Genomic DNA, 10,242 nt, shown 5'->3' with positions numbered 1-10,242 from the left:
CTTTTTGCTGGTACAGGTAGTGACACCTGGAGAAAAGGTAGAGGGGCGTATCAGGGTCACATATTGCCCACACCACATGAGATGCGAAGAACCTGCCATGTCTTTATCCTACAACTCCTTAATCTCCCTTGCAAAGGTTCACCCCCCTGGGTGGCAAGGGAGAGAAAAACAAACTTTAAATATATTAATTTATGGAATCACAGTTGCCTTCCAGTTTGGCCTCTTTTTAGATGACCTAGTCTCTTTGGGATAAATTCTCCATCTTCTGGATTCCCTCCCTTCCTCCCCCTTGATTCTCTCCAAAATGGCATCTGGGAACAGAGCTTATGAGATCTCCTAAGAGGGGGGGAGTTGGGGTACAGATGAGAACTAGGGTGTTCTGGACCCTTAATGGACGCTGCTGAAGAATGGTTACCAGGATGGCTCCCTGGACAGATGACCACTGAAGAACGACTGGCCAGGGGGGGTTCATGATGGCATTCATTTCCAAAGTCCATAGGCCTGGCGTTTAACTCCAGAAAAGTTCCTGCACATTGATGCCTCTTCATACGGACTCCAGGCCTTTGCTGGTCCACTGAGACCTCAGCATTTCCACATTAGAACCCACTGCATCGCACCCCACATACCCTCTGGGCCTGGGGAACCAGGAGTACGACCTGGGGCTCAAGTAGCAGCCACTCCCTTCACTAATGACGCACTGTCATTTCTGGGCTGTGTTCACGGAGGCTTACAGCAGCAGCCTGCACATAAGAATGATTAACTTTCCGTGACTTTTGTGAGTCAGTTCCTGAAACAACCATTATTATTTTATTTTGAATTTTATTTTATTTATTTTTTTATACAGCAGGTTCTTATTAGTTATCCATTTTATACATATTAGTGTATATATGTCAATCCCAATCTCCCAATTCATACCACCACCACCACCCCAGCCCCGCCTGCGCTTTCCCCCTTGGTGTCCATACGTTTGTTCTCTACATCTGTGTCTCTATTTCTGCCCTGAAAACCGGTTCATCTGTACCATTTTTCTAGGTTCCACGTATATGCATTAATATACGATATTTGTTTTTCTCTTTCTGACTTACTTCACTCTGTATGACGGTCTCTAGATCCATCCACGTCTCTACAAATGTCTCAATTTCATTCCTTTATATGGCTGAGTAATATTCCATTGTATATATATGTGCCACATCTTCTTTATCCATTCACCTGTTGATGAGCATTTAGGTTGCTTCCATGTCCTGGCTATTGTAAATAGTGCTGCAATGAACATTGGGGTGCATGTGTCTTCTTGAATTATGGTTTTCTCTGGGTATATGCCCAGTAGTGGGATTGCTGGGTCGTATGGTAATTCTATTTTTAGTTTTTTAAGAAACCTCCATACTGTTCTCCATAGTGGCTGTATCAATTTACATTCCCACCAGCGGTGCAAGAGTGTTCCCTTTTCTCCACACCCTCTCCAGCATTTATTGTTTGCAGATTTTCTGATGATGGCCATTCTAACCGGTGTGAGGTGATACCTCACTGTAGTTTTGATTTGCATTCCTCTAATAATTAGTGATGCTGAGCAGCTTTTCATGTGTTTGTTGGCCATCTGTATGTCTTCTTTGGAGAAATGTCTATTTAGGTCTTCTGCCCATTTTTGGATTGGGTTGTTTGCTTTTTTAATATTGAGCTGCATGAGCTGTTTATATATTTTGGAGATTAATCCTTTGTCTGTTGATTCGTTTGCAAATATTTTCTCCCATTCTGTGGGTTGTCTTTTCATCTTGTTTGTAGTTTCCTTTGCTGTGCAAAAGCTTTTAAGTTTCATTATGTCCCATTTGTTTATTTTTGTTTTTATTTCCATTACTCTAGGAAGTGGGTCAAAAAAGATCTTGCTGTGATTTATGTCAAAAAGTGTTCTTCCTATGTTTTCCTCTCTAAAACAACCATTATTAACACTTAACTTCTACAAACTTACAATTAGTTATATTAAAAATAAATGTGATAAATACTCAAAACTAATTATTTTATTACATGTAACCATTATCTATGCTCTTGAGGTTATTTACAACTGTTACATGTGTATGGGGGAAAGACTATATAATGATATGCTATTACACATTTCTTCCCAGCTCCATGTTCAATGAGTTCACATTGATAGATTGAAATCAGCCATGGTGGAAGTACTTACACTGTGCAAATTGGCACATGCTGCAAAATCAGGGTTGGTTTTGTTTTTGTTTTTGTTTTTCCAGAGAGCTGTTAAACATTTATAAGCACACCATGGCTTATATCCTTTCCAGCTAAGTATACCATAACCCTTCTGATGTTTTCAGGTGTTCTCACTCCTATCACACCCCTGCACACAGAGCGGGGAAAGCCTGCACAGGTATTTTTCCCTCTCCGTCTTATCTCTATTTCTCCTCCTCTCTCCACCATCCAGCAAGACCCTCAGGGGCTGGCTTTCCACTCTTTTTTCCATCTGACAAGGATTCCCCTACATATTATCCTCCTTCCTGGGGGGAATAAGCCTTGTAATTTACTCTTACCCGTGGGAGGGTTGTTCATTTGCCTGTTTACAAATAGTATCCAAGAAGAGCCACAGGGCAACCCGGAACTAGGGATTATCAGGATCAAAAATAATTGAGTTGGGCTTCCCTGGTGGCGCAGTGGTTGAGAGTCCGCCTGCCGATGCAGGGGACGCGGGTTCGTGTCCCAGTCCGGGAAGATCCCACATGCTGCGGAGCGGCTGGGCCCGTGAGCCATGGCCGCTGAGCCTACGCGTCCGGAACCTGTGCTCCGCAACGGGAGAGGCCACGACAGCGAGAGGCCCGCGTACCGCAAAAAAAAAAATAATTGAGTTGATATACCAAAATACAACCTCATTACATGGGTCTTAAAGTTGAAATGTTATTTAATAACAACTACTGGCGACTATGTGGGGAAAACGGAACACTTGTGTACTGTTAGTGAGAAAGTAAAATGATGCAGCTGCTGTGGAAAACAGCTTGGCAATTCCCCAAAGTATTAGAGATAGAACTACCATATGATCCAACAATTCCACTTCTAGGCATATATCCAAAAATAATGAAAGTAGATTCTCGAAGGTATTTGTTCATAGCAGCATTACTCACCATGGCTAAAACATGAAGGGAACCCAAATGTCCATCAATGAATGAATGAATAAAGAAAATGTGGTCTCTACATACTATAGAATATTATTCAGCCTTAAAAAGGAATACAGTTCTGACACATGCTGCAACATGGAGGACATTATGCTAAGTGAAGTGAACCGGTCACAAAGAGACAGATACTATATGACTCCACTTATATGAGGTACCTAGAGTAGCCAAAATCATAGAGACAGTAAGAAGAATGGAGGTTGCCAGGGGCTGGGGGAGGGGAGAGTGCAAAGTTATTGTTTAATGGATATAGAGTTTCTGTTTGAGTTTGGGAGAGGATGGGGTTGATATTTGCACAACAATATGAACGTACTTAATACCACTGAACTGTACTCCTAAAAATGGCTAATACAGTAAATTTTATGTTATGTATATTTTACCATAATTCTAAAAATTGAAAAAAAAATTAAAAGGTTATTCTAGAGGCATCTTCTCCTTAGTCTGTAACTCAAAACCATTTTAAAAATTAAATACCCCATTAGAAATTTAAGAAATCCCTATATCCCAAACATTAAGTTGACAAACATTAAATTGACAGATTTTCCACATGTTATTTCCAACTATTAGCAGTTCACTGACTGGCAATGAGAGTATCTTCCTCCCCTTAGCCCACATGCATCTACCTGAGGATAAGTTCCTTGCATTCTCATATTGGCCTCAATCAAATTGAGAAAAACTCTAAGCTATGATGCTCAGAGAGAAAAAAAACCGCACATCCGCATTTCTATGACCTAGAAATTTGAATTCTCCAAGCTTTTATTTCATATATGTGTAAGCCTGATGCTTACCCATCAGAGCCATTTAGGGTGCTTTCAGGAAGGGATGAGCCCTCTGGAAGTCAATTAACTGGACAGGATAAGCACTGTGGCAGGCTTTCCTCCAGAGAAGGGAAATACAGATGATTTGTGACACTAATTAACTTCAAACCCAGCAACAGGAATACAATTTGGAACAGAATCCAAAGAGGAAATAGTCCATCCAAATTCAATTCTGGTGACTGGAAGACTGTAATTGAATTTCCTTCCTAGAGGAGACACTCCTCACAGGGCAGGTGGGGAGGGGGAAGGGGGTTTCCTAGCAACGAGTTTCCCTGTTCTCTGAAGCTCTGTGTTCGAAGTAGCCCCTCTAATATGCTGGAAATAAATTCAAGGTGTGGATACAATGTCCTCAGCTTTCTTGCCCAGCCGCGTTGACCTTGTACTTAAGGAGGAGGAGATTGGGCTAAGCAGCTATGGAGGAAATGGTGTGCAGGAAGGTGCGCTGTGAGCTTTGAGGACCAGCAGAGGACCCTGTGTGCTCCCTGATTGCCCAAAATGCTCCACTGGAAACCAGGTCTGGCATTCCTCAAGAAGAAAGAGATCTTCAGATGCCTTCACAGTTAACACCCCTTGCAAGAAAAAACACAGTGTCTTAATTCATCCACATTGACATATGAGTGACTGATATCCGTTCCTTCCCAGAAAGCAGGTTTTCACAAGTCATAAGAAAAAATTATGAGGTCTCTGGATGCCTGAGAAAGGGCTAGGGGACTCCTGGAAGGGAAATGGCACAGAAGGGGGAGGCCAGGGCCCCAAAGACACACATGGCCCCATTGACTTGACAACCTTGCCAAGAGTTAGATCTAAATACAGAAGATACCATAAACCAACCCTGATCTGATGCCCTCAAGATCACACTGAGGGGAGAGATGGCTGGTGTGGGGCAAAGAGGCTTGAACTTCAAGAGAGAAACCTATATTCCAATCCTGGCTCTCCACAGCCAGCTAGGTAAAACTGGGCAAGCTGCTTCCCCTGTTTCCTCATCTGTAAAACAAGAAGTTGACCCGCGATTTCTAACTTTCCAGATCGCTGCCATGAGCACAGTGAACACATCTTTCTTGCTTCCTGCTGCACCTTGGCACCTAGTGCAGAGCCTGGGATTAGGAGGCATTCAATGAATACTTGTTGAAGGAATGGATGAATAGAAGTATTCTCTCATCATTCAGAGGCCCTCCCTATGATTTTGCCAAAGTAGAGAACAATTTCAATCACCCTGTTTAAATATTCGACAGTTCACTTCTCTGACAGATTTCAGATCTTTTCAGAAATTGAGCCCACAAAAATAAATAATCAGAGATACGGTCAAAGATCTATGCCAAAGAATACCTCTGTAATTACAAGAAAAAATAACAAAAAATTGGAATCAACCTCATGTCTCAAACTGCAAGTTGTTTAAATAAATTATAGTGTAACTTTAGAACTCAGTACTGCGCAGTCATATAAAAATGTCTTCAAAGAATGTTTCATGCCATGAAAATATTCACTAATTACATTAAATTTTTAAAATAAGATGCAAAGATTACATACAATGTCTTTCGTTTTGAGAATGTATATATTTTATATATGCATAGAAAAAATATTTAGGAGATTATATAAAGTATTAACCATTGTTACCTCTGAGAAGTCTGACTTGGGGTGGCTTTGCATATTCTTCTTTATGATTTTCTGTTTTTTGCAAATGTTCTTCAAAATATATTTTACTTTTATTTTCAAAGATACAATGTAATTAATGTTTATTCCTTATGACATAAGGGCCTTTTCAATATTTTCCACATCCTAAATGGCAAACCAACAAGGCACCTTGGCATGTCTTCCCAACCAACGACACAAATAATAGAATCTCAAAGCCATACCGCAGACAGATTTCTCTCTCTACATTGGCACATGTAAATGTAGGATGCTTACATTTCTTCAGCAGAAGGAATCCATACTCAAGTGGAGCTCATAAGCTTGGAAACTTGGCTCATATATATATTGTTAAGTTTTAAATACCAGTGTTAATTTGTTCCGAAGGTCAAGGGTATCAAAGAGACATCACCATGCTAAAGGATAAATGCAGATACGTGTGTATTTAGTTGTAAATATTCAGTTTAATCCTTCTACCAAGTAAACTATGCACCATTATACCTTTGTGTTGCCTTGGGGATACTGCCTGTCACACAGAATATGGTCAATAAGTATTTGTTAAATTAGATTGAACAGAATTTCACCCACATCTGCCAAAAGTGTAATTATTTTCAAAATGTGCATATTGTTCATGATTTATAAATGAAACACATCTTTCACTGAGGTCATTCCTCTACTTCAAATCTCCAGTGGCTCCCACTCGCCAACAGAGCGAAACCCTTCACTGCCTGAACCCCGTCCATCTCTCCAGTCGCATGTCTAACTCTCCCCCACGTCCGATATTCAGACCACAGCAGACTCCTCGGGGTTTCCTGGGCACACTCTCCTGTCTTCGTGTATCTTCTTGAATGTCCTTTACCCCCTTGTCCACTCAGCAATCTCCCATTCATCCTTCAAGTTCCTCTCAAATGTATCTCCTCTCTGAGTTTCTGGAATTTAACCTCTGCCCTACCCTCTCCGCCCCGACCACATGATCCCATAGCATTTTTATTTTTTCATTTATGTGTTGAATACAGTTATTTGTTTAGATGTCTCTCTCCTGCTATAGATCAGAAGCCTCCAAAAAATACGAAAAAAAAATATTAGAACTATTTTTCTAAAATATTTTTAGTCTAAAAATTAAGAACAAAATTAAGCCTTATATTCAGTATATTATATAATATTAATATATAGTATAATGTATTGATTATAGTATATATTAAAGTATTAATATAATATGTTCATTAAAATATATTAACATTGTTATAATAATATTTTCAGTGCTAAGTACAATGCATAATTTGATTTGTATTGTATTACGGAGCTTATTATGGATCCATTGAGCCACAAATTCATCAGACCATTCCTCTGAGGGTCTAATGATCATCTGGGTCTTCAAGAGCTCCTGAGGCCAGAGGACACTCTTCAGTGAGGGAGGGTAGGGCTTCCCTGGTGGCGCAGTGGTTGAGAGTCCGCCTGCCGATGCAGGGCACATGGGTTCGTGCCCCAGTCCGGGAAGATCCCACATGCCACGCAGCGGCTGGGCCCGTGAGCCATGGCCGCTGAGCCTGCGCGTCTGGAGCCTGTGCTCCGCAACGGGAGAGGCCACAACAGTGAGAGGCCCGCGTACAGCAAAAAAATAAATAAAAGAGGGCGGGTAGACAGCACCAGCCTCACTATTTCATTCAAGTTATTATAGTTTGTATAATACAAATACCTATTTAAGTGGATTTATAGATTGCATTATCTGTTTTTACCAAACTAACCTCACAAAAAGAGCTAGTCATCTAAAAAGACTCCTGCCAAGAAACCATAAAACAGCCTTTGCAGCAAAAACAGTGAAGCTAAAAAGTACAAAAGTTTGCTATCTGACAAGGATTTAAAACAAAATAGACATTGTTAATCTATGATCTTATACAATTCATGAGAAAGCAATTTCTTTTTGAAGGAAATGAGTGCAATGGAGAAGTCATTTTGAAAAAAGATGTTTGGACATGTGTGTGATTTTCTTACTGAAAATAACATGTAACAAATATAAAAACAGGTCTACTGTATGTACAGAAAATTTTTAATTTTAAAATCTGATTAAGAAATTTTACGGAGAGTCTCTATGGGTTTTCAAACAATTTTTTAGAAATAAAAACATGCAACCTACCTGATTAGTTTGAAAAAACAACTGAAAGGCATCAAGGAAGATGGAGAACAGCCGAATTTTAATACAAATCTTTGCACTTTGTGGAGGAGGTTGACACGAGAGTATAGTGATTGGGGAAGACAGTCAATGATGTACTTCTTCTATATGGTTCTATGTATTCATATGAAGTATCTTTTTTCAGCCAAAGCAGCTATTAAAACCAAGTAGTATAATTAACTGAACTAAGAATCAGACTTCTGAATATTTTTATCCCAGTATTAAATAATGAAGTAGGTTCAAACTCATGGCTCTCATTAAAATATTATTACTAGTAAAAAGAAAAAGAGTTTGTATCATTAATAAATTAATAAATAATGTGAAATCAAATGTTTCATTTTTCCCATTCTTTCAACTTTTTGTACATTTTGTACTGTACATAATATATTAATACAGTTGTTCATCTATAGAGATAAGTAAATAAACATACATAGGTATATCTAGAGACAGAAGAGATAGTTAATAAAAGTTTGCAGAGTGCAAATCTTCTAAGATTTAATAGCAGAGACATAAAAAGTGCCCATGGAGCCTGTGCATAAAATGTGAAAAAAACATAAAATGGGGGGGGGGGGAATACTTTTAGGTAGGCCATGGTCTATTTACTTTGTAATAATCAAGAGGAGAGAAATCCTCTCTAAAAATTTGGGTGTCCTAGAATTTAAACTATAGCACTGAGTAAAAGATTAGAATGTAAACTACAGCACTGTGTACAAGAATGTGAAACCGTATATTCAGCTAAGAAAATGTATCAGAGAGGAATTAAATATTGAAGTTTAGTGGCATTTTCTGACAAACTCTCAAGATCTCATCATTAAATAAATTCACTTGACCAAACAAAGACACATTCTAGTATCTTCCCTCAGAGCACACTAATTTGAATTCATGAATATAATGAAAGTCTGTTTCCAGAAAATGCCCAGAGGGAAATAAGAGGCATTTTTATCACTTATCATTATATAGCAATATAGTGCTTTGAAAATGAGATTCAAACATGTTTTGTTTTCTTTTCTTAAACTCTGTGGAGTTTTGGTTCCATTTAACAGATTAGAAGATGCCTGCATTTGAAGCTAATTCACTTATTGCTGTGCCCAGATCTTCAATCGCTACAGAATATTTACCCCCTCTTCCTCCCCAAAGTTGCATCTCAAAAGCTGCTCAGTTGCTGAGATCAGCTTATTGATCTATGAAAGGAGGTGAGCAAACTTAGTGGCAACCAAATGAACTCTTGTTGAGACAAAAGCAGCCAGCTTACTGGAGACAATTTGAGGACAAATAAAAGGAATAACTACTTTCACCATGGGTGGTAAACATATGGAACTTGTTAACTCCAAGTGACAGTGCTAACTCAAGCACAAATGGGTTCAAGGAGGGTTCAGACACATTCTGAGAGAATAACTCTCTAAAGGGTTATTAAATGAAAATTAAGTTTGTTCGGGGAGAACTCCATGCTCTGGAGATGGACCTCAAGGAGAACATGAACCCCGCTCCTCTGTCCATCAAAAGCACTGCGACTACTCCGGCCTGACACAGAGCAAAGTTCTTTTGTTCTTACCATGACATCAGAAATAAATTCCAGATCCTATTACACAGAGGGCGCCTTTGATAGCCTCCCAGGTCTTGGCACTGCCCACCCTCCTTGGGCTGGGGAGGAAAGTACGTGACTAAGAAATCAGAACTGTTGCTCTCTCTTTCCCATCCTGAAGCCAAATACACTTTTTAAGCAAAATCAAGGCCCTACTTCCCTTCAAGGGGCCTTTGGAATTGAAAGTAGCTCAGAAAGACCTCCTGACCAACAGTGCTCTTTTTTTTATTTTATTTTCAAATTTTAAGCCAAAATTGGTTAACTTCAAAGAGGCTCTGTGCAAAAATCACAGCATTGTTTTCCTAAGGAGGCCTTATTGAATGATTGATATTTTTAGGGTTTTCCAGCCCAATGATCTCTTTGCTAAAAACAGCATGTACTGACTCATCTTGGTGTTTGTTTGCAAACAAAACCCACAGTCTGAACTCTGTTTAGCAACCCCCAACACTGGAGTTGCTAACAAGTAGTGATCACAGTGGCCCATGACTAGCAAAAGGTGCTCCCCTGTGACTTTGCTTTTTACATACAGATTATAATCTCTGTCCTTCATTGGAACTTCAAAGCCTACGAGAGACTATACTCCCTTCAATAGCTAATTCCCCTTATTTCCTGAAAATCTGTTTGCGGAGAATATGAGTCTACATTTCCTCTTTCACAGATATAAATATTCACTAGCCCTTATACTATAGAGAAGTTTGAGCTTCCTCTACTTTCCAGGTGACCACAGATAAATGATCCATTTCTAAGAACATTTGTTTTGAAGACTAACAGGTCCAGAATTTAAACCTACCCCTAAACTAACATTTTCAATTGGGAGAATATTTATGTTAAAGAATCTTAAGCTAATTTTGAATCTGTCCTTTCATTAAATGGCTTTCT

This window comes from Tursiops truncatus, chromosome 4 (genome assembly GCF_011762595.2).
Source record: "Tursiops truncatus isolate mTurTru1 chromosome 4, mTurTru1.mat.Y, whole genome shotgun sequence".
Classification (NCBI taxonomy): Eukaryota; Metazoa; Chordata; class Mammalia; order Artiodactyla; family Delphinidae; genus Tursiops; species Tursiops truncatus.
Note: the sequence above shows the minus strand (reverse complement) of the source record.